The sequence below is a fragment of the Neofelis nebulosa genome, chromosome 15 (genome assembly GCF_028018385.1).
Source record: "Neofelis nebulosa isolate mNeoNeb1 chromosome 15, mNeoNeb1.pri, whole genome shotgun sequence".
Lineage (NCBI taxonomy): Eukaryota > Metazoa > Chordata > Mammalia > Carnivora > Felidae > Neofelis > Neofelis nebulosa.
The window spans coordinates 25314718-25340667 of NC_080796.1; the positions used below are offsets into that span (position 1 = coordinate 25314718).

Genomic DNA, 25950 nt, shown 5'->3' on the forward strand with positions numbered 1-25950 from the left:
ACAAAATTTAATAACATGTATACCTCCTATACACATGGGACACCCAGGAAAACTGAGTAATTCCTGAAATGGCTGAAGCCATCATCTTGAAAACCATCTTTCACTAAAGACAAAGGAGGATATTGGGGTGGGGAGTCAGTCAGGGAAGTTACCAGGGAAAGCACAGGAAACACAGGTAATGTTTTATGCAGATTTAAGTTCACTGCCTTCCCCACTGATAAGAAATTCTAGAGATGACTCAAGCCCCTCTTCCTGGTACAGGGAGGGAGACACCCTTACAGATGGGAGATTTCCCTTATACAAGTCAATGTCTCCTACAAAAGAGTAATTTCTACTCAGTTTTAAGACTTTCTCTTGTGTCTGTTTTTCCTTAAAAATAACCAGCTTAAAACAATCAATATACCAAAGAGGCTTATCTTGGGTTGACAAAATTTGCTTCCCTACAGAACTCACACTAGCTGTTTCCGGAACTGTTCACTCCTACCCGCCACACCTCTTCTATGGGCCAGCTGAGGCCCTGCTCACCAGGGACAAGTTCCTAACGGACACTCTGCATTCAGCCCATGTCCAACAGGGGTGGGTGCCATGCCAGCGGCAACCAGATTGGGACACTGACTCCAAGAATGATGTGGGTGATGAGGTCCCATGGGGAAAATGGCTCCCAACTGCACTTGGAGTTCACTCCCTCCCAAACAGGCATCTCTATTCTCTTCATCTCACATCCCTAAGGCTCTTGGGTTTCCAGGCTAAACCTGGAAAGGAGGGTGGAGGAGAAAGGCAGGAGGTGCGGATATATCCCGATTCTAAGAGGATGACTGTGTTAACTTTTATCTTTACATTTCACACAACTTAGCCAATCCCAGGGCGGAATCCTTTTCTCTCTTCTCTTTTTCGAGTCAGTCTGTTATCGTGCCCAGTGCTCTTTCTCATTAATTTTTTCCCCACATCATCTCCTGCTCCTCCCTCTGCCGTGACCTCTCTCCCCTGTGACTAGTTGTGAAGCTTCTCTTTCATTTTCCCTGTAAGGCAATCTTTGTAGAGCTAACTTTAACTAGCCAACCAATTCTTTCTCAAGCCTGTACAAAGCATCTCGTGGAAGCAGGCAGGCAGGCACAGACAGAGCTGGCGTGCATGAGGCCAGCAGCCCTCCCCACTCGCCAGCCTTCTCTCTGCACATGTTCCCAGCGATCATAGGAGACAATGACTCATAAACCCTGCACTTGCTCCAAACCAGGCCATAAACACCTAAGGTCCTTTCCAGCTTCTACGTGGCAGAAAAGAGGCCATTTCCCCCGCAGAACTAACAAAAGTCACATATCGTGTTAGGACATTCGAGGGCCGGTGATTAAAGTCTTAAGAGCAACTCAGAGCCAGAGACAGCTGGTGGCGCCTGTTGCCATCAGTGTCCTGGAGCTGGCCGTTCCTTGCGGGAAGCATACGTGACAATTCCAGCTGGGGAAAAAGACTCCTCAACACTGTCATCCTCTTGACCTTAGATGTGTTCTCTTCCTTTCCTTCTCCTACCACTACCTTGCTTCCTTTGGATGTGCTGGTCCCAGAGTTAGCCTTGTTTGGGTCTTGACTTTTTCTGTCTCTTGCCTTCCAGCGCTCCTACTTGGTTAAATTCTCTTCTTTGCTCTCAGCTACAGGGGCTTAACCACAGCCCTCGATCCAGAAGGCTCTGCCCTGGCACCAGTTTCCAGGCCCTCCCAACCTTGCCACCTTCTCCCAGTTCTGGGCTAACAGGATTCATCCATATTCGATCACATGCCTTGCACTAACAGATGACGGAGACAAACCCCATCCAATCTTGGTAAATAAATTAGCGGGGGGAAAGGGAGTAAGGAGTTTCCCATGGAAACCTCAGAGAAAGAGATCAATTCAAAAAGACATACCTACAAGCAGTGCATAAACCTGACTGACAGTAAAACTGAGATAGTAAACTAGAGATAGTAAAACTGGTCATATAAATAACCGCAGTAAGAATTTAGATAAACCCACAGGGGAATAGGCCCTGAAGGATCAATGCAAAGAAATGATGGCTGGGAGGAGACAAGGCACCCCTACCTGCTCTGAGTTAAATATCATTCTTGGCCAACATGCTCCTGGACAGAACACGGAGGGAGTGTCGCTTAGTGATGAAGTGTGCATACTCTGAAATCACACTGCCTGTGCTCGCTCCTTACTTTGCAAGTACTAGCTGGCATTTGAACTTTTTGAGCCTCAGTTTCCTTATAGGTCACATGAGGACAGCAATACCTATCATAAGGTTGATGGACTGAATGAAAGGGAATAATGCACGTCAAGTGCCTAGTTAGCGTAGTGCCTAACACATAATGATTTCTTAATCAATACGTGCTTGGAATCCTTTGTGTTTACTATCAGAGCAGAATCCTGAGCTACATGGGCAATGGATCTTCACGACATGAATGGCTCACCCATAATTTTTATTTTTTAATCAAATGTTTATTTTGAGATAATTGTAGATTCACGTGCAGTTGTAAAAAAAAATAATAATAACACAGAGAGATAGCATTTGTTCTCTATGCAGATTCCCCAATAGCAACATTTTGCAAAACTATAGCACGGTGTCCAATATCACAGTCAGGATACTGACACTGATACAATCGCGAATCTTATTCAGAATTCTTGTTTTACTTCTACTCATTCGAGTATATGTAGGCATGTCTTTATCTTATGCAGTGTTACGCATGTGCAGGCTCGTGTATCCACCCCTACAGTCAACAGACACAACACATCCGTCACCACAAACATTCCTGGGTTCTCAATCAATTTTTTAAACAGCCTCATTTGGGTGCCAAAGTCAAAATGCTCATTTCTGCCTTTCTTCTGGTTCCTGGTGCCTCTTATCAATAACGCCCATGAACTCCTCCTGAGCCATGATGGAACTCTTCATCCTCCAGCGCATTGGTTCAAGCACGGAAACAGAGTACCTGGCCATTAAGGAAGCGGTGAGGATGAAAAGGAAGAGAAGTAGAGAGAGCAAGAGAAGAAAAAGCAGGAGGAGGAGGGAGGGGAGGAGTAAGAAGAGCAGAGGACAAGAAGGGTGAGCAGGAGGAGAAGGAAGGGGAGGAGGAGGAGGAGGAGGAGGAGAGGAGAAGGAGGAGTAAGGGGAAGGGTAGAGAAGGAAGGGAAAGAAAGTGAGATCAGGAAGAGAAGCAGGGAGAGGAGCAGGAGGGCAGCAGTTACGGCAGCCCCTTCCAAGTCCAAAAGACCATGAGCAGCACCACCATCTCCCCAATCTCGGTGCCCACCCATTTCACCCACGAGGAAACTTCTGGTCAGCAGGCCAGTTCTGAACTGCTATAGTCCAGAGTCCAAACAGAACCTGTTCTGATTCATACTGAGATTTGGTTGTAAATGCAAGCCCACAGGAGTTATTAAATTAGGCCCCAAACCCAGACCCCATTCAGACGAAAATTAAACAAAAAGACACATATGAGGAAGTACATGTGCAATTACACTTTCGTGATATCTAAGCTTAGGCTCAAATAACTTTTATGATGATAAAAATAAAGTATACTCGTTACATAAAAGTTGGCAAGTGCATAAAAACGGAACAAAGAAAATAATAATCACTCGTAATCCCATCACCAAAGATGATGACCATTATAGTTTCTGGGGTAAAATATTCTCTCGGGTCTTTTTTCATGCAAACGTATCTTTATGTGCGACACTTAATTTTACAAAATTTGTAGCGCACTACATAGAGATTTGCATCCTGGATTTTCCCTTGAACATGTTATTGGGTTTCCTCCGTGCTTTTGAATCTGCTAAATCACAGTACATGATGAATTTAGAGACACAGCATGGTTTATTCACCCACCTCCCTGCCATTAGATATTTTGTCAACTTCTGTTTCTCAGCGTAACACAGTGGTCTCCGGATTCTGGACTGAGAAGGGCCTTGAAATGTACAGAATTCTCTGCTCACATTTCAGTCAACTCCATGTTTATTTAACACTGATTTTACACCAGCACTCTGATGATACGTGACAAGATCTTCAACTTTCAAGAAAGGGATAAAAAAAAAATTACTTGTTTCTACTTGGCCATATTATTCAGTTAAAGAAGAAAAAAGAAAAAAACGTTTTCCCATTTGTTTCTATGCCAACTCTACTCTCTAGGGAGTCTAAACACAGGAAGAACAATCACATAAAATTCTATGAGATCCTCTCCCATATGAACTGTTACCGCTACCACGGTAGGTTCCAGGCATATAAGCACTGGGCAGGATATTTTAGTTCTGGAATACTTCTCACGAGAATCATCTAAAGGACAAGGTGAAAGATCCAGTAACCTTCCAAAGTACCTCAACATCTAGGATTCCCAACATTTTCTAGGCCTCTCAGGTGCTCGCTCCATGTGACCTGATTTTCATCCTTTTTGGATTACACAGCCATCACCAGGCCACGGTGAGACAGGCACAGACACGGTGACGTCACTGCCTCTTCAACCTCACAGCATTTACAGAAAGCAGCCCTCTCTCTGTAGAAAAAGATCGGAGACTGCCAAAATGATCATTCTTAGTAAGACTACACATGCATCGTGTTTGACATTATCCCATTAAAATTGTGCTCAGATGTGTTATTTTACGTGTAGATGAAAGCACGTCTTCGCTTTTCTCAGAATCACAATCCGTTTCCTGTATTACAGAAACAACCAAGGGTTGATTGTTAAGTCTTTACCTAACAGCTTCCTTCCCACTGCCTCACAAACATACTTCGCTTCATAAAAAATACAGTGTCTTTCAGCAACTGATTTCCCCTGGAACTAAACCCCCTTCTTTCTTTTCCTTCACTGCCAAACTTCTTTAAAAAGCTGTCTACATTTGAACCCTACTTTCTCATCCAACATTTTCAACGTCCTGTGATGTTTTCTGCCTCTACCATTCCACTGAAATTACTAATACCGTCTTTGTTTGTCTTTCGTTTTAATTATAAGTACTCTTGGCTGTCCAATCCAATGGGCTCTTACCAGGCTTCACCCTGCCTGGTTTTCCACCAAACTGAGTTCTTTGCTCCCATCCTCAATCAGAAAACACTGTTGTAACTTCCTTGACCCTTTGCTCTCCTAATTTTCATCCTAACTTCCCCACCAATTCTCAGGCTTTTGACTTTGCTGCCCATTAAATGCAAACTTCCTTCAGTCTCCCATCCTTCAGCTCCCTCCTCATGAAACTTAGGCCATCACTCCCTTACTTCACTTGTTACCTGGATCCCAATGACTCCCATACCTTTCATTCCAGTCCTCATGTCCCATAGTGAGGTCTACAACCCAAGTGTCCCTTTAAGCCAGTGTCCACATGAACTTCCCAAGGGCGCCTCAAACTTAACCTTTCCAAGCCAGCGTCCACATGAACTTCCCAAAGACACGTCACACTCAACCTTTCCAAAAACAAAGCCATTATCTCTCTCTTCTCGGCCTCGCCCCAGCCCAACACCCCTTCCCCCAGCAGGAGGCAAGTTCTACCCACAGATGTCTGGGCCTCAGTTCAATTAGTAGCAGTCCCAGCAGGTCACTGATTTAACATACAGAGGATGCATCTGACCCTTAGCCCCCCCTACGTCCAGTTTTCCTTTCTGAGTGTCTCCCAAGTTCAGCCTCACAGGTATCCACTCGAGCTTCTGGAAAAACTTTCTACCTTGACTCTCCTGCCTGAAATCCTCGCATTCCCTTAATTTTATATCATTCCCAGAAACATATCCCTAAAGCCCTGGGAGGATCCCGTTCAACAATCATCTGGTGAGGATCTACAGTGTGCCGGGCACCGGGTTAGGCCCTTGGGCTATGTAAGTGAACAAAGCAGACAAGAAGCCTCACCTCTGGGGTGAGCTCTGGGGAGCACTCAGAAGCAATAAACGTAATAAACAATAAACGTAATAGCATCAAGTCACTACTCAAATCTTCACTGGCTACTCCTTTCTTACCCTCCCCACCATAAAAATAAAAAGTCCAAACATTTAAGCATGATGACATCAAAGACCCATAATCAAGTGCCCGATTTCCAGGTGTCCCACAGTGTCCCCTTCCTCACTGGACCACTCACATTGGCCCAGCACGGGGCATGCCATCACACCTCCCAGGCTTGCTCAGGCTGGTTCCTCAACCTACACTGCCCTTCTCCTCTTTATCTACAAAACACCACTCACGCTTTGAAATTTCTATGTAAATGTTACTTCCTCTATAAAGCTTTTCCGTCCTGAAAACCCTGGACAGGCATCAAAATGAATCATTTCTTCTATGCATCTTTACAGCAGGTTTATTTATCCTATCAATCATTTTACACTTACAAAACATGTTATGTGTGAGGCACAGTGCTAGGGTGTGTGTGTGTGTCTGTGTGTGTGTACAGCAATTGCTTCATTCTGCCGTGTATCGTGTTTATTTATATACATCTCCACCCTCCCACAAACACAGTAAATTGTAAGATTCTTGAGAATAGGGCTCATTTTTTTTTTCATATTTACATCCCCACCATATTGCCTTGAACATGGCTGTTGAATGAATGAATAAAACGCCATATATTAGGGGCGCCTGGGTGGCTCAGTTGGTTAAGTGTCTCAACTCTTGGTCTCGGCTCAGGTCATGATCTCACGGTTCGTGAGTTCAAGCCCCACATCGGGCTCTGCACTGACAGCGTGGAGCCTGCTTGGGATTCTGTCTCCTTCTCTTTCTGTCCCTCCCCCCCTTGAGCTCCGTATCTTTCTCAAACGAAATAAAAATAAGCTTTAATAAAATAAAGTAAAATAAAATAAAAAAGACTATATATTAGTGGTAGTACTGAGTGTGATAATGACAATCTGATTATTTAGTGACTCTAGGTAATAAGAACAACCTATGTATAAAAGTGCAATCAGCTGAGGCGATATCCTTCTCTAAGGATGATGGGTGTTATTTTTCAATTATCACCAATTAATATGCATGGAGTGCTCACAGGATGACTGATGCTGATCGGGGGAGGGGGGGTGGCTCTGTGGAACATTACTGAGGTGGGCCTTGCTCTCCAGTGCTCTGAAAGAAGTAATTTATCTTTATATTCTTGGCATCGATATGCAAATTAGTATATTCCTAGGAGCATAAAGTAAAGACCAGTTATGTAGTTCAGAACAGGTATATCCCTCTTTAAAAAAAATCATTACAAAGAGAGTCAAACTAATGGTGGGGATGTCTTAGGAAGAAAGTATGCTAATCCCCAAACAAAATATTTTTCAAATATTTAATCACAAGCTTTAAAAATCAGCCCTGACCAACCTCTGAGCCCCCCACGGCGTTTGATTTGCCAGTATCATATTTCCACATGATGTTGGAAATGCGTTTGTCTCTTAAAGCAAGTGTATAGGTGAAAGCCCCATGAGGTCTTGGGTAATACTGTCAGTCCACAGACTTTATGTTTTTAAGTTGATTTATTCTGAGAGAGAGAGAGTGTGGGGAGAAGCAGAGAGAGAGAGGGAGAGAGAGAATCCCAAGCAGGCTCCGCATTGTCAGCGCAGAGCCCGATGCGGGGCTTGAACTCACAAACTGAGAGATCCCGACCTGACTCAAAAATAAGAGTCTGATGCTTGGCGCCCCAGTCCACAGACTTTAAATCACTCAGAAGGTCAGAGCCTTCAACAGCTGGTGGGCAGAAGCTCCAGAAAGAGCAAAATCTACTTCAGGAACCGGTCAAGAAACAAAAGTCATAATTTGCTTTATTTTCCGCTTAATAGACATTATTCCCACATGGATTCCCTGCTCCTCACGGTCTGCACCTGGAAAACTCCCACTCACTCCCTTTTTTTCAATTCTTGAACGTCATCTGCACTGGGAAGCCTTCCCAACCTCTACCAAAGTTAGCTAGCTAGGCCTTCCTCTGCACCCGTGAATACCCAGCACATAGGTTCTCTGTGGCATCGATCTCCTGGTGCAGTAACTCCACCCCCACAGCCAGGAGCCTCATCAATGTCCAAGATTATGTCTCAATCACCTCTTGTATCCCTAGAACCTACCCAGTGCTGGTGCACAGTAAACGCTAAATAAAGGCACAGAATTCATGTTTAAGGCCAAAGGAGAAAAGCAGCATTGGCTGCTGAATACACGGGTTCCTACACACCTCTACGTGTACCTAGCTAATGCTAATAATCCAGGGAACAAAACTTCTCTCCTATTCCATTTTCTGGTTCAGCAACACTAGCTCCAGAATGGGCCGTCACAGCTTTGCAGGCTGCAAGGGGTTGCCATGGAAACAAGGTTCTGGATGGAGGCTCTGGCTAAAGAGTCCTTTCTCAACTCAAAAGAAGCTACAAAGATGTAAAGGGTATTTTAGTTCCCCCTCCTCTCCTTTTCCCCCAAACCTTTCACTCCTCGGGAGCGCTGTGAAAGCTGACACCAAGCTGAGTTCTGGGAGCCAGTTCTCCTGCAATTCCGTACAGTCCTGGAATGGCCTTGCCCATACAGAACAATGCAGATTTAGCTCCGGACTATTTTTACTGCCTTCTGTGCCTCCTTCGCCTTTCCTTTTGCCTTTTGTTATTATGGCTCTTCCTTCACTTTGCCTCATTCCCATATCACACCGAACTGCCCCAAGCAGGTCCGTTCACAACCGGCCTCCTCTCGATGAGCCGTCCCTCTGTCCTAAAATGGCAGGGAAAGAAATAGAGCGGATGCGGGGGAAGGTGTTGAAGGAGCCACTCCCGCCTCCCCCGCCCCACCCAGACACAGCCAGGTGCCGTGGTGCGTGGCCTGCCGGAGAGTCACGGTCAAACACCCCATAAATAATGCAGAGGGCAGCCTCTTCCTCCCTGTTCCGTGTGGCACCCGAAAGCAGGAACATCTCGCTGAGGGTTAGTTGCCGCACTCCACATAAAAAGGGCAGGAAAGTGGCCTCGGAGCAGGAACACAGGGCAGCAGAGGGGCCCCCAGCTGACCGCGGGCTGCAAAACCCCCTAGAAGCACGTTTGCGTGATTACTTGGTATTTAATTGAAGTATTGAAACGCAGAGCTGCGACAATGAGACTGAACCTAAAACGTCCCCAGCCACGCTGAAGAGCTTTAAACACTGGGAAATTTTACACAAAAGGAGTAGAGAAACCGAGCACAGGGAAACCTGATGGGTGCCGTGAGGCCCACCGGTTCCGGACTCCCCCGCCTGCCATCTTTTCACAAAGGGCTCTCTCCTCACCTCAGGCCTCCCAGAGGGTTTTTCTTGATCTTGGGATTCGCACAAAGCCAAAAATCCAAGGCGAAAACCCCGACAGAAACTTACTTTCACGATCAAATTGAAAAGACCTTCCTAAGGCTAGTTCCCAGGAGTTATTTAATTCTCTCAGCTTCTAGGTTTCTTTCTTTTTCTAAATAAGCTCAGTCTTTTGATGCAATATGCATGACTCCCAGACACAGGGAGGGTCCTCCATTGCAAAGAGACAGCACTTTCTTCCATAATGAGTTTCGCCCTTCCCAGCTCACATACACAGGCTCCATCTCTTGGGTTTTCTGACCAGGGTGGTGTTTGCCTCAGCACTCCTGCAAGTCTGGCCGCTGGCAAGAGGGCTTCAGCCGTCCGGACCGTGTGCTCCATGCGGGTGCATGCGGTGGAGATGACTCCCTGGGACAGGGTCCTGCTTGTGCCTATGGGACCCTGAGCCAAGTCTCCCTCTCTGCCGAGTGGAGCTCGGGACATCTACCACCAAGATGTCCTCTGGTCGTCCCACTGCTCGTCACCAGGCTGCTGTCAGACCAAGGGGCACAAGTGGAGGTGGCTTGCAAGTGTGGAGCATTTTCATCCCCGAGGAATCTAAAGATTTGGGATTTAGAAACGCCATTTCTGCCCTTGTTCATCATTGAGGCTGCTGTGTTCTTCATGGAAGGAGCAGCCTTGCCGGGGCCAGAACATCCAAGGTGACCTTATGGACGGCGTAAACTACGTGCGATCTTTAGGAGGATAAAATGTTTCCAAGTTTTTGAAAAGATTTGTTTATCTGGGGGAGAGTGCAGGTGGGGGAGGGGCAGAGAGAGGGAGACAGAGGATCCAAAGCAGGCTCTGTGCTGACAGGCTGAGAGCAGCGAGCCCAACGTGGGGCTCGAACTCACGGACTGCGAGACCATGACCTGAGCTGACGTCAGATGCTCCACCGACTGAGCCACCCAGGTGCCCCAAGGTTTCCGGTTTTGACTGGGACTCAGAGATAGGGCCGCCAGACAGCATCGCACTCTTGCAGAGGTGAATAGAGCACTGGTGTCTTACAAGGAGGACTGTGAGTAAAAGACTGAGAAATCTATGGCCCTAGAAAAAAAGCCGGTGACGTTGAACCATGACACATGCCGTATGCTCAGCAGGGAAACGGAGGGATGGCCCAAATGGATATCAAGGCAGGAAAAGGGCCTTCGTGGTGGCCCACGGGCCCGGAGAGCAGACGGAGCGGGCGTGAGTTAGCAGCCCTGCCCCTTGATGGAGCGCGACGGTGGTGCGCAAGGCTATTTTCCCTGAGCCTCAAGTTTCTCCTCTCCCCACTCGCACATTCTGTGGGGCTTGGGCTGAAAATGAAGGGAGATAAGCAGTTGACTACTCTCTGCACAGAAAACGTGACCTGTAAAAGTTAGCTGTCCTACCTCCACCTCCTTCCCCTCTGCCAACGAGGCTTTTATGAGCTCTCACATCACACATGACTCCCTGATCTAAGAGGCCCCAAGATCAGGAAAAAGACAGGCTGACGGAGTGTCTCCCTGTGCCCCTGTCAAGAGCTGGGGCTTGTGGGAAGACCTAGACCGGACCCTGGAGGTAGGCTGGACATGTCACGAGTTCTGGCGAGAGGCACAGTGGTGGCAGAACCAGACCGGTGAGCACTCACTCAGGACTGCTGTCAACAGGAGCAAAGCAGATGCCAGCGAAAGAGAAGCCCTCTTGACCCACTTAGCACAGGGCTGGCGGCTTCGCCTCTTGGCCTCAGCAGAGGCGGAGACGCTGAGGGAAGGAGGCTACCTGGAACACTTGGGGGTCACCGGGTTAAGAAAGAGATCGATGGGGACACTACTGTTACCTGCCAAATCCCATTCTCCTTTTGCCAAATTGGTTTTAAAAGGAGTTGCACCGAGGAGGTCATGAGGGTCAGCCCCACGCTACTGAGGGACAGAGACAAAGCCGGGGGTGTTAACGTGGGCGGCCAGAGGCTGGGGGCGCCGGGGAGACAGGACCAGAAGTGACAGGAGCCACGCCTCCCCTGCTCTTCCATAGGCAGAGCACAGTGCCACTAAAGCAGAATTCGGAGTGGAACTGTCTTTGCTTCCCGTCAACCCGATTAGTTGTAGTATCTGGGGACATGTAAGCGGAGCAATGACAGCTCACGAGTACGTGACTGACTCGTTCTGGAATCCAGCGGCAGGCCAGGCCCTGAACCTGGAAGGCCAAGGAGGCCAGAGAGGAGACTTTCAAGGAGCAAAATGGGGATGCTCTCATTTCTCTCTTTCCTGCCCCCCGTCCTCACCACCCCACAGCCCCACATTCAGCTCAGATCCTTGCTGGCAAGGTTAGGCCCGGGCTTGCCATCTGCTGATCTGACCACCCATGTCACTGCCCGGAGACTTGCATTTGGCCACCCTACTCTTCCTACTTCACAGTGGCCAGAGTCCTGTCCAGACATTACCTAACTCATCAGACTCACTGCATTCCCGCCAGGGAGGTGACGGGAACTATCCTCCTTATTTCAAAGAACTGGGGGCAGAAATGCCCGGGATCTAAAAGGTCTTCTGAGCCACTTGCAGTAAATTATGGGAAAGGCCGAGAGAGAAGATCCCCTGAGATACTGAGCCAGACCCAAAACAATAAACAGCACAACCTCTTCTGGACCCTTCTTCCCTCTGGGGATTGTCACAGCTTGAAGCAATTCCTTGGAGCACCAGCTTCAAGGCCAGGGAACCTCTCAATACTCCAGGGAACATAAGCCTCCTTGCAGCTGGACTTGACCGCAGTTGGTTACCGGTCGGGAATGAAGAAGTACAATCTTCTGCGAGGTTTCAGACAAGAACAAGACCGCACAGTACAGGGTCTGGCTTCATTCCAACAGTCAACAGAAAACACGGAAGGTTAGCACAAATAATGTACAACCATTTCCAAAGCACTCATGGTAAAGAGGAAAAATTAACCAATTAATAATCATTATTGGACTTTTATTTCTAATCATGGCAACTAATACCCCGCAACGGTGCAACAGTGTTTGTGGTTTATAGAGTTCTTGCAAAATACTCCGGAGCGTCTGCTTCTCATCAGAAGCCCATGGGCGAAGCAGGGTATGTGCAGTTTTTCCCTTTTTACAGATGAGGGGACCACAGAGGCCCCAAAAATGTATAACCACAAGCGAACACCCCCAAAATGGTAATCACAGATCACACGACGCGGACCCTCGTTCCTGCTGCACTTTCTACCCTCATCCCACCCCCGTGGCCCACGGGCTCCTTCTTCCTTTGTGCTAGGAGTTCAGGGTCCTCAACGGCCGACTTTCTCGACAGACAGCAGCTATTCATTTCAAGCCGCATCCTACCCATCCTGGCTCCGTGAGCTGATCACATCTTGGCCGGTGGTGCAGCGAGAACTGGCACAGCCAAGCCTTCAGGAGGCTTGAGGATCGACTTGCGAGCTAACCCCAGGCAGGGAGCCGAGTTCAGTGGCTGATCGGTGAGGGGAAGTAAAAGAATTAAGCCCCAGAGTTGCAAGTCTATTTCCATCTTGCCCAGGAAAGGCCAGGTCCATTGTGTAAAAGGTTTGATGTAAGGGCATTTAATTTTGTTCTCTCCGACGGAGATGTTTTCGAGGAAGCCTTTCAGCTGTGCATCTGATTATGGCAGGGCTTGGGAGCCGCTTCCTGCAGAGGGCTGGACTCTCTGTCCCACGCACACCACAGTCCTCTTTCTAAGAAGCACAGGGCACGGGTTGGGCATCTTTTCCCTGTTCCGAGCAACGCGTTAGCTTAAAGCAGGTAGCAATGGAGCCCCGGCTCCCCTCCCGTGCCCGTGCATTCATGTGCCTTCAGCGCACTTCATCCTCCCAAGAAGCATCTGGACAGAAGTTCGGGAGCATGTTCCAGGCCAAACTGTTCAAGTCATTCTTGTCCCCAGTCTTTTTTCTGCCTCCTACTGCTGGCCAATCCCTCCCCTCTAAATTCTCTCCAGGAGAGAGAAGACAAAGACCCTTGAGACCCCACCACAGGTTTGATGAAGGTGTGAGTGGGAGGTGGATGTTGTTTTAGCTAAACTCTGCTGCGTCGTCTCAGACCTGAGCTTGGAAAGTAGCAATGACGGATTTCCCGATCTGATGTATATAGCCCGAAGCATTCTAGCTAACAGCTACCACAGAAGCCACTGCCCAGAGGAACAGGAGGACAAAGACAGGGAAGGCGAATCCTTTTTTAATATCAAATAGGAGATGAAGTTTTCTTTATCACCAATTAGGAGGTCTTCAGGATTCACCAGCATGTTTTGATAGAGGAGGAGGAGTGGGAGAGAGTTAGCACCACTAAAAGGGGCAGTAACTTTTATTACGCTCAGTGAAAATTAAGGACGGCTTTCCTTATCCATAAGCAACGAGGAAGCATTTTCACAGGGGGCTATGGAGAGCTGCCCGCCATCCCTAGTCTGGATGGCAGGACATACCTACGTGCCTCTCTCACCTGCCACCTGTCACTCAGTAAGTGTTGGTCAAGCATCAGCCAGGTGCCTGGCATTCTGCTACATGCCAGGGAGCCTGTAAGCACTAGGAGATCGCACCCCAGGGCTTACAAGGGTTTAAAATCTAGTTAGAGCGACATGATCTATGTACAAACAAAGTGATTAGCAACCAATTCAAGACAGCATAAAGCTGAGTATTTATGATAAAGACAATAAATGTCAAATGACTTAAAGCATGGAAAGGCCGCGAAGAATGAAGTGGTCAGAGAAGGTTTTATAGAGAAATGGGGAGTGGCCTGAGCCTTTCAATGCATGGATTTGGATAAACAGAAAGAGAGAAGGAAACCTACATATACAGATTAACTTAGGCAAAGGACCAGAGTTCTGAATGAAGATGAAGAAACCAATGTATCTCATTGTATTTGCGTTTCAATTAACTACGCAAAGATCAGTGGACTGATTGCCCATTTAATTCCCCACCGGTTTGGAGAGGAGAATTTAATACTAACAGACTGGGAGCTGGCGACGTCAGAGAAATCCTTACTGTGAACATAACCCCCTCAGCAGGAAGGCAGGATGTTCACCTATGTCTGGAGACAACAGTGCCTGTGTACCCTCCATAACCTCCCCACGCTTGCCTCATGAAAAGGAAAAAAGTGCCTGAAACTACCAGGGATATTAATGATAAAAATAGGCATGTAAAACACTCTGTATTGGCTCAGACCAATGATCCATTCAGAGCAGGATTCGGTCACTGAAAATGACACCAAGTATATTAAAGGAAGGACATTACCGTCTTTTGTGATCTCAATCTCCAAAGGTTAGGGTTAGTACCCTAAACACCCTAATTTCCTCCTAGTAGCCGATTACGGCTCCATAAAATATAAACTTGCCTAAATTATTCTTCAACCAATTTGTATTTTCTGACAGTGTCATCTCGGAGGGTAATGCATTCTGTGTGTTTACCACCCGCTCACTGTATTAAGTAATAATAATACCCCTTTTCGTTTCTCCCAAATTAAGTCTCTCCTTCAAGCTTCAAAGGATGCCCCTCATTTCTAATATTCCAAGATGTTGCGAACAAATCTATGTTCATTTAATTAGAACGTCTCTTAGCCTTCACCTCTTTAAAGAGGGCTGAACCTACCGTTACATTAAAAACTGCCTCTATTTGTTGTTGATGCTTGATGACCTCTTCAGGTGCTTTCTTGGCTCTGTTTCTTGCTGACAGTGCTCCTTTAACATCAACCTTCTTCCTCCTCCTCTTCCTCCTCCTCCCCTTCCTCCTCCACTTCTTCTCCCTTCTCCTATCAGATACAGCTTTTGATTGTCTGATTGCCTTGGTCTCATCTGCCTCTAAGACCCTCAGCTGCTTGCTTCCACCTCAACAGCCTCTGTGACTGATGAATTGATCCAATCCAGCATGGCCCTAACCAACGACTACCTGGGAGGGACAGACTTTCCCCCTTGGCTGGGGACATACAACCAGGACAATCAGCCATACCCCTTGAGTCTTGGCATCACCTGCAACTTCAGGATCAGATGTAGCACCACGCTTTAGGGTTGCAGACCTGACTTGCTGAGTCGCCACTGCAGGAGCCAGTTCATGCAATCCAGAAGCACAGGGGAGTAAGCTTCGACGCAGACCTTGACCAAGAGGAGAAAGGAGAAGGGAAGGAGCCAGGCAGATAGATGATCTGTCCTTCCCCATTCCACAAACTATTCCAAGGTGTGGTAGAGCCCTATCCACAGATATATGCCCACATTTAGCAGGTACCAAGTCACCTGCTATGTCTTCTTGCTGGTGTCATGAAGCAAAGGCCATCATCCTAACGCATCACCACGTAACTCTTCTTGTCCTTCCTGCTCACTGCCCTGCCTCTTTTGTGCTCCATGCCTTGCCAACAATCATCAAAACTTACCCCTTAGGTCCCAATTTCTAGGGAATCTGGGCTAAGGTAAGCATCAAGAATACCATTAGGGGCGCCTGGGTGGCTCAGTCAGTTAAGCGTCGACTTCGGCTCAGATCATGATCTCACAGCTTGTGAGTTCGAGCCCCCGCGTTGGGCTCTGTGCTGACAGCTCAGATCGTGGAGGCTGCTTCAGATTCTGTGTCTCCCTTTCTCTCTGCCCCTCCCCTACTCGTTCTCTGTCTGTCTCTGTGTGTGTGTGTGTGTGTGTCTCAAAAATAAATGACATTTTTTAAAAAATTTAAAAGAAGAATACCATTAAAGGTTTATTAAGGATCTAATGATACCAGAAAGAAAAAGACAATATGACTGGAGATTCAAGGTATAAATGGAAAAAGGTAAATAACATTTTGAAGCTAACATACGCTCCATGCCAAATAAATAACATAAATAACAAGCAACAAAGGCATGAAGAGGGGTAAACAATCATGGGAACCATCAGACAAATTTTGTGCAGGCAGGCCATAATCATCTGAGTGGCAAAGAATGAAACTTTAATTTTTTACAAAAGTTATCTTTCAACTCCCTCGTCTAATCTTCTGCAATATTTCTGAAATTTATTTCTATTGGCTTGACATTCCTGTATGTGGAAGACTTTAATGTCGATTGCACACTAAAGAAATTTCATTACGGCCTCTCTCTTCTATAAAAATATTAAAATGTTAAATGGAAAATTTTGAAGTAGTGGTTTCTAGAAGACCCCTCGGTTAATGCTCTTTATTCCGAGAAGCACCCATTTATCGCTTTCCTTGACATCTAGGCCAGTTCTTCACCCATGTCACCGTATTTTCTCCTGTTCTTCCCACACCCAGTACCTTCTCCACAACTGAACAGCTTCAGCACGTCTGACCCGCTGTGTCTGGGTCTGAAACCCAATATCCTAACCACTAGGCTATTCTTCCACTTTGGCTGTGGTTTTGTAGCCTTTCAATGACTCTTTGTCAATAAGTGCTCCACCCATTTCTTGCAATAGAAGGGTGATATGCCAGCCCGGGGTCCCTTCTGCATTTCCTTAGGCGTTTCTGACAGCTACACAGGCCTTCCCGTGAATCAGGTTACTTCTAGAGGCGCCATCGGACACATCTGGCCCATGGTTTTACAATTTCACTCTCAAGTTCTTTCAAAACTGTTGGATGGATGGCATCCCATTTTGATGATTTATTTAAACGGTTTGTCAGGTCAACCACATTCTGTACGCATATGATTCAAAACATAAATGCCTACTGTCGATGTAATCTTTCATGTCAACTTATGCACCAACAGAAAATGACCTTTATTCCAGAAAGATGCAATTTCTTCACAAATAGTGACTCGCAATGCCCCGGTGAAGCAATCATCAGGTTCCAATAAAAAAAAAATGATAATAATACAAATGTTAAGTTTCAAATGAAGAGCAAAAACGTACGGAGGCCTTCATCATTTCTTAGTTACGATCCTACCTGGGATTTAAGATTATTCACATAAGCTCTTGTCATTAGATGAATTCGAGCAAAAAATACATTTCTGAAGAGGAGTCATAACTTGGAAGTACCGTATGAAAAAAGAAAATAAGCAAGCTTCCATTTCACTCTTTGCACAACTACTGGAGAGATTCTTTCTTACCTGTGTAGGCTATACTCACCCCGAATCTTACTATGCACAAGAAGGATTCTATGCCCGGAACTGGCCTTTCTATGGTGAATTCAGAGACAGTGAACCACATTTAAGGTCTGCTTAATTTGATCAAAATTCCCAAAGTCTAACATTATTAGAAAGTTAAAATGTTTACCTTCAGATTCTCCACACGTTGTTTTCAAAAGTCAAACAAGTAACTTTTGAAAAAGCCCATAATTAAAAAAAATATTCTTCCCCTTAGTTTGGGGGGCTCATGGTACCATTGCTATTTTTGAAGTTGTACATGCCTGTCTGTGCACATATGCACCAAATACAAGATCTATAAGCAACTCCCAAACTGAAGTCTAGAAGAAACATCTGTGATAAAATGACTATTCCCTTCTGTGATTTCAACTGTGTGTTTATACTCCTTGGGTATTAGACAAGACTCTAAAGGACTAATTCCCTGTGGGAGCACCTGAGGGAAAGAGTTGGTTTATTTCATAGACTGGATTAAAGAGAAAAAGTAGGTTCAACTAGCAACCCGACCCAGCAAAGTCTGGATCAGCCACTGGCCTTAGGACATGGCAATCACTTATCTCCACTCTATGATATGAGGTTTGGGATTTCTTATCAACATGAAATAGGAATATGATAACGAGTCAAAAAAAGTCAAAAAAAGAAGTATGCTTTTAAGACTAGAGAATCGGCCTCTGATTGTCAAAGGTGCAGATGTGCTCCAAGAAAGATGGTGCCATTACTAGGATCACTCAGGCTTTAAGCCCAGGTCAATGTGCTCAACTAGACCAGTAGATGAAGACGCCAGGTTTCATCAAATGGTGAGATCAGATTCATCTTACTGGGGAAGCACAGTGACGATCAGCTTCAGACAATGTAAAAAATGCTGAAGGTGTAAGAGCTGTGCAATCACTGAGTTCCTAGAACAAGTTGATGTGAATTCCAAGAAATTCATATCCTGGGTGTTAAGGACCAGACATGAATGGCCGAGATAATGATAGCGTCAAGGTCAAAGTAAAATCAGTTTAAGGATAGGAGAATGGTTTAGGGAGGTGGGGCATGCAGAAAAGAGGCTCCAGAACAGCCGTTGTAGGACCGGAGGAACCCAGTGACGAGGAAGCAGGATGTAAGATCTATGCCACTGTCAGATCTAGAAGCACTGCCAACCCAAATCTTCCACAGCCTGGGAGTCAGAATGTCTCTGCAAAGTGTGCACCTGAGGAAAAAACGAAGTAAAGAAAAGAACAGGAAAATTATGAGAACCTAACAACACCAACAAAGCACCTCCCGTTTCTGTAACCCTAAGAAGGTGCTAGAGGCCATGCTCTATTCTCTTCTTTGTGTATTCTGTCTTTTTTAAAAAATGTTCATTTATTTATTTTGAGACAGAACGAGCTTGTGCAAGTGCACAGGGAAGGGCAGAAAGAGAGAGAGAGAGAGAGAGAGAGAGAGGCCCAAGCAGGCTCTGCCCTGACATCAATCTCACAAACAATGAGATCACGACCTGAGCCAAAACCAAGAGCCGGACACACTCAACCAACTTAGCCACCCAGGCGCCCAGGCGCATTCTGTCTTTTAACGTTAACAAGAGTCCTACAATGTGAGTACTATTCTCTGCATTTCACAAATGAGGAAACAGACTTCGCAAAGGTTAATGAACAAGGTCACAGAGTTTGTGACTAGACAACCTTATTCATGGCTAAATCCTACTCTGTAACTTGATCTACTTTTTCAAATTCACTTAATCTTTCTTTTCTGTTGTTTATTCCTGTTGAAGTTCCTTTTTCAAAGCAGTGATCTTACCTCGTTTAACAGAGAGGATGAGGAATAAACCTTGCCCAGTGTTGGACAGGGTGGTTTATGTAACCCTGGTTATAAGGCTAGGGACATCCCTCCAGAGTACTTGGCGGGCACACCCTCCCGTCCCAGCCCTACGGCATGCCAATAAGGAGACTTGTAATGAACAGCTTAAAAGCAAAAATAGTGCCTGTCCCCAGGAAGATGACTGAGTGGCAGAGAAAGTGGCAAGGCACCCACATAATGCTGACACTCCTGAAATCGTCCCTGCAGTTCTTACTTTCTAATGATTTAGGACCAGGGAAATATCGTGTGTCATCTCCCCACTTAGATGCATACTCTGCAGGTCACCGGATACTGCTCTGTCACTAGCACTGAGATCCCTGAGCTGGGAGCTGGTTTTCTGCTTCCGCCAGAGTCAGCCTGGGTGAGGGCCACACCCTTCAGGTAAGGCTCCAAAACCCCAAGATGTAGCTCATTAGGGACTCTAGCTCGTTAAGGCCCATCACACACTGTCAAGGGTAATTAAATCAGGGATTAGTGTCACCCAGAGAGTTTGGCGTGAGCCTCGTCCACGTTAAAGTGTTTGACACTGAGTGGTGAAGGCAGACAAGGTTACTGTTAGCTCCTAGCATGGAGGCTCCTCTCCAAGGCTCTTGGGGGCTGGCTGGTAGGTCCCCTGAGCAGGCGAAAGCTTTATATTTTAGTTTCCCTAAAAGGTTTTTTTCTTTACTCTCGGCCCCAGTTTGCACTAACTAGATTTTTAAATTAAAGTACATGGCACTTTTCACTCTTCAGATCCCATTAAAAACCACCTTCCCCTCGACTCACCCGAAGCTGCTCTCGTCCACCCTCCAGATGGATGGAGCGGCCCAAGTGGCCCTCGATGTCTGTGTTCCCTCACGATCTGCCTGGGGTACAGTGACATGTGCCCCTTCGCATACTTCTTGTGGAAGTATAAATTAACACAACCTTTCTGGAAAGCAGTTTGGTCCTAAGTTCCAAGAACTTTAAAAATGCTCATACCTCTTTGACCGAGTGTGTAATTATACTTCTGGGAATCTACCAGAAGAAAATAATAAGTACAAGAGAATTTTGTGATAGGTGATTGCTGACATATTACGTATAAAAGCAAACAAACTGGAAATGTCAATATTATCAGTAGAATACTGAACATCCATATGTCAGAATACTCCTATTCATTTTAGTCACCAAATACTTATTTGCTAGGCCCTGAGAATTTAATAGTAAACTGTCTACACCCATGCACTGCCTTCTCAGAGCTTATAAAACTGTTTTTAGGTTCTGATAACATGGGTATTTGTTTATACTAAAAATTTAAGTGGAAGCCCAAGATTTTAAGTTATATATGCAACGGTATTTCAAGTAGGTAAAAACTATGCTTAAAAAGAAGAAAATACACCTACGTGTCAACAGGGTCACCTCTCACTGGTGGAAGTTGAGTGATTTTTTTTCCTTCCTTATGCTTTCCTATTTCTTCTGACACAAATGCCGTGAACATGTATTATCCTTGTAATCGAAGGAGGGGAGGGAAGGACTGCGCTTCCGAAAACATGTGAACAAATGAACAGAAACACAACCTATCCAATGCCTTTCTCCCGGAACAGGAGATGTGATTCTTACCTCGGCCAAGACGAGCACTTCTTTCGGGTTACCAGTCACTACCTTCCATTTGGACTTAGTAGTCACCAAGTAGAGAAGGGGAGAGAGCAAATAAAGTCTCCAAAAAGGAGTGGGGAAGGTCTGCCTTCCTCCATCCTGTGCCTCCAACCAGATGGCGTGATCCTGGGGCTAAATCCCAGCACGTCCCCTCCTGACACCAACACTCCTAAACCCAACACCAGGAGGGCAGTGCAGGTTCCTCTCAGCAGTAGGGGGCTCAGGTCCTCGCTGAGATGGTCCTTTAACAGAGCATCCAGAACAGTAGTCGGGAAGCGATAATCCAGAATCCTGCCAAGGTGTGAGTACAAACCGGGTGACAGCTGGGTCCCCAGACTCCAAGGGCCCCAGTGGAAAAAACCAAGCTAATGTAGTTCCTCTCTGCCTACGACCCTGCCTCGGTACATGTTCTAGAACTTGCTGAACAAACTGCCTGTGTTTAACAGGTGTAATGTGGCACACACCAGCAGAACTGTCTGTTGAAGACCTGGAATCACACGTTTGTTTACGCGGATCCCCAGCAGGATCGTGGCATTGGTGGGTATTCGTGCCCAGAATGAGAAAGGGGTTAATGATGAAGGAGGGGGTCCAGCGATGCTGTTCTACCTTTCTGTGTCACCTGGCTTGGGTCAGATTCTCCAGGAAAAGAATCCTTTTAGGTTAGTTCATAAAGCACAACTGATCCCACCATATACTTTTAAAGATAGCTTCTAAAGAGGCCCTGATGTCCTAGAGTTATGAACATATGTTGGATCTCGTTCTTATCACACACACAACCTTAGCTGCCAACCGAGGCATGTGCAAAGATACCTCGAAGCATTGACCTAAATAATAATCAGAACAGGCGAAGCACTTTGCTGGATCTAGACTTCCCCGTGGTCAGAGGAAAACCTATGCTCAGAGAAGTTAAGTAACTGGATTGCAATCACACATAGACCGAATTCAAAACAGGGTCTGCCTGGATACCAAGCCCAGCTCTTTTCTTTTCACAACATTCTGTTACCTCAAAAATATATTAGGATTTTTTCGGACACTGAATTAATTCTCCTCTACCTAACAAAACACATGGTACAAAATCCCATGTGCCATGTAAGCATAAATGCCTTATAGTCCCAAATTCCTCATCCTTGCCTTTCTTTTCCCTCTAACTGGTGAGGAGTAAGGCAAGAATAGAGACAATCAAAACACAATGATGGCAAAGGAATGGGGCCGTATGTTGTAGTTATTATCGCTTTCCCACTGAATATCAACAGAACAAAGATAAAGACCACCATCCTACCCACAGCCCAGCTAATGCAACGACTGAGACTTTCCTTAGTAATCGGTAGGCAAGTGTTTCTACTTATCTGAAAGGGCGAGGATGAATGAGTTCGCAGGTTAACCCTGTAAAGGTCTAGTTTGTTTCTATTATGTTTGAGATGGAGAAAGTGAGGCACAAGAACATGACTGATTTGTTCCAGACTACAGTCTTCTGAAAGCTGATGAGGACAAGGAACAGGCCTCATTTGCCTTAGGGTACTCATTCACTCATTCAGACACTGACCCCTTCAACAAACTTCGGTAGCTATCACGCATCAGATGCTAGCGAGACAAAATCATCTGTGCCCAGGACCATGCCGTGCCCACCGTAGTCACCCAGGGCGTGTATGCTGAAAGCACATATTGATTGCAGATGACGGTGGCAGAAACGATGGCACCGATCTCTGGATCCACAAAATCCCAGTCTCCTGCATGAACATCTACAAAATTCATCATTCCACGAATGTCGCTGGCCTCTGTGCTTCCAAGGAGCACTGAGATCCACAGATTAGTAATGGATTGCAAACACAAGAATGTCATTTCATCAACACTAAATGGGTTACGTTTTCATTTCACTGAGTGCCTTCTTGCTTCCGAAATGCAGGCCCAGGAAAGCAGTAGCACCGAACTGACCTCTCCACCACTCATTATCCACTCCTGCCCCATCTCACGGGTCTAATCAGCTCTTACAGTTCTGATCTTGTTAGAGAACACTGGTCTCCCACCCCTGGCGTCCTGCCTAATACACTACTGGGAACAACCTCACTCGCGTGGAGAATCACAAGGTGTCTGGATTTCAACCAGATAACCTGATTCTATTCTGGAAGTGGGTCCACTTCCCACCAGCCCGCAGGACTGAATTTAGGCCAACGCTGAAGTGCTGTGTTTCAGTCTTGCTATTATTCGAAACTGAATGAAAAGAGCTACCTTTCCTTAATAATTTAAAAGGGATCCAAAGGAGATTTATTGTCTGATGTCTGCAAAAATCCTCAAATGAAAATCCTGTGAGAAACAATGGATTTTTATTGCTTAAAATATTGATTTTTTTTTTCCTCAAGTTTTAAAAATGTCTTCACTGGATGCTGCTATGGAACACAGAGAGGAAGTGTTAAGAATGGCTACGGGAGGGAAAGGAAACTTTAGCAATAATAACCATCCACGAGAAGAGGTATCATCATTATTTTTGAATGAGTTGTGAGAAATGCCTTAGGAATTCCCAGAGGGATGTCCAAAGCTAACCACGGTGGTTAGTTATAACAACGACTTGAAAAGCAACAAGATACTAGGGCAGACATTACAGCAGATGAATAATGAAGGGGTTCAAGTGAACGAAGGCAAAGGTCTGTGTGTGCTCTCCTCTCTCCCTCTCCTTGCTGCCTTCCGGTGCAGTATTAATCGAAGGACCATCCCTGGGATTCGAAGAGAACTTCCAGTACCTGCGGAGGGGCGGGGGGATGTGCTCACTGCCACGGGGCGCTGATTTTGCTTTGTTGCTTGTGTCACGGCAGCAAGGGATGCCAGTTCACATTAAGCTCTGTGCATCTCATCACATCAGCAGGGGCTCTGAGCCAGCTTGATGGGTGCCCGGATTCATTTGTGACCAAGGTGAAAGCCCACCTCAAGGCGGTGTGCTCATCAAATGAGGACGGCACCTGCGCCCCCTGCCGGCACCCCGTCACCATCCCCAGCAATCTTCGATCTGTCCGGTGTGCCTCCTGCATTCCCCACATTCATCACCACCCCCCCCCCCGACCCCCGCCAGACGCAACAGGAAAGGAGCTATGAGCAGTGGTGGCCGTCAGCATCCAAATGACAGAGGCACGGAGGAAATCACAGCGCAATTCATAGGGACCACAGCCCACTTGTTTCTAAAAGGAGAACTCTGAGACCCGGCAACAGCCTGTGATTTGCCAAAGGTTGTGCAGTGAGGCCAGAGTGAGAAAGGGAGTGGGGACTAGGCTGGGCACAGACATCTGGTCACCATACTGTGTCTAGGACTGCCCTTGAGTCCCCAGGTCTCACTTCCATCATTTGTGAAATACAGGCTTGGGCTAAATGACCTTTAAACATACTCTCCAGCTTTTAACACTCTAAAACTGTGTCAGTTCAAGTATGCCCACGGCCCAGCAGCACCTGTATCTATATACGGCATCACCTACAGCTTGTTAGAAATGTGGCCTCTTGGGGCGCCTGGGTGGCTCAGTCGGTTAAGCGTCTGACTCATGATTTTGGCTCAGGTCATGATCTCACGGTCATGAGATAAGAGCCCTGAGTTGGACTCCACGATGGGTGTTGAGCCTGCTTCTCCCTCTGCCTGGCTCAGGCTTTTTCTCTCTCTCAAAACAAGAAAAGAAAAGACAAAAGACAAGAAAAGACAAAAAAAGACAAGAAAAGACAAGAAAAGACAAGAAAAGACAAGAAAAGACAAGGAAAGGAAAGGAAAGGAAAGGAAAGGAAAGGAAAGGAAAGGAAAGGAAAGGAAAGGAAAGGAAAGGAAAGGAAAGGGAAGGGAAGGGAAGGGAAGGGAAGGGAAGGGAAGGGAAGGGAAGGGAAGGGAAAAGAAAACAAAAGAGAAAAGAGAAAAGAAAAAGAAATGTGGCATCTTGGTCCCCACCCCAGAAGTACTTATAGATACTCTGAACTTTAATGATAACCCCAGGTGATTCATATGCACATTAAAGTTTACAAGCATTGTTCTAGAACAGTTTATCACAGGCTTGGAGAGAATCATCAATTCTAACTTGAGGATTACAAAATAAAGCAAAATGAATGCCAGTCTAGCCAACCTCTCCTCTTGAAGCAAGCATCACTGTTGCCCATTAAGAGGGCCTGACACTGTGCTAAAATTTGTCATCAAGTTAAATCTCACCCTACTCAAGGCTCTTGCTCACGGTTTTGGCTCACAGCAGGTGCCCAGTGCCTCAGAAGCCATCGCTGCAGTCCTGGTGGCTGTCTTCTCCCCAAGCATCCGCTTTTGAACACAGCTCAATTGGACTGCCTGAGGGCCTTTAGTCTTACTGCATTTGGTTAAGAATCCCAGCAGAACAGTCTGTAGATGTTTCGAAGTATTTTAGGAAGTATCACACTGTGGTTTTAGGCAGACCTCCCTTCCTGGATGTGCTTGTACGATTGTAACACCGAGAAATGTGCCCTCACTGTGGATCCATTTACCTCCCCAGGGGGGGTTGTTAGTCAAACAAAAATGAATAACGCCTCTCTGTCTTGTCAGGCAGCACCGTACTGCTTGCTTCTCACATGGAAACGGACATATTTGGTTTCTTCACCTAAGGCATTCAAAATGATTATACAAGGTTTTTTAAACATCAGCACTACAGACATGCTGGGCTTGGCGATTTGCTGTTGTGGGGGCTTCCCTATGTATTGGAAGATGTTCCACTGCACCCCTGGCCTGCACTCACTAGATGCCCGTCTCAGGGATCCCTCAGTGGTGGCCAACGGAATGTCTCCAGACAGTACCAAGTGTTCCTTGGGGAGGAGGGATAAAATCGCTGCTGGCTGCAAACCACTGGGTGAGAAAACACGAGTGTGGACAATCAGGAAGCGTAAGGAAGAAGTCTATGGAAATGTGATTCGAAAGAGCCACAACACAAACGCCCAGCACTTATATTCTTGGGTAAGATAAACAAAGAGGTATTAATAACACATGCAAGTCAACGCGCTGGTGAAGACAGAAGGAAGACTCAAGAGAGACACATGATTCAGAAAGGAGAAACCAAGGGGACTAGGCTACCTCTAATTCCAGCAAGTGTCTCTTACTGAAGAGCAGAGGTCTGCTTCTCAGCTACACGCATCATCAACTAAGATGGAAACCATAGAAGAAACAGAGAAAAGGGTTCAAGGATGTCAGACAAACAGGGGTGCTACAGTAGGAAATATCACTTTGAAGTATTAATTCTCTGAGGCAGGTCTGCTGCATA

General features: G+C 46.2%; 1 protein-coding gene across 6 annotated transcripts in view; it reads right to left on the minus strand.

Moving 5' to 3' along the window:
* ASTN1 (astrotactin 1) overlaps positions 1 to 25950 on the minus strand; it is a 303122-nt gene that overhangs the window by 244935 nt on the left and 32237 nt on the right. The gene's annotated exons all lie outside the window — the stretch shown is intronic.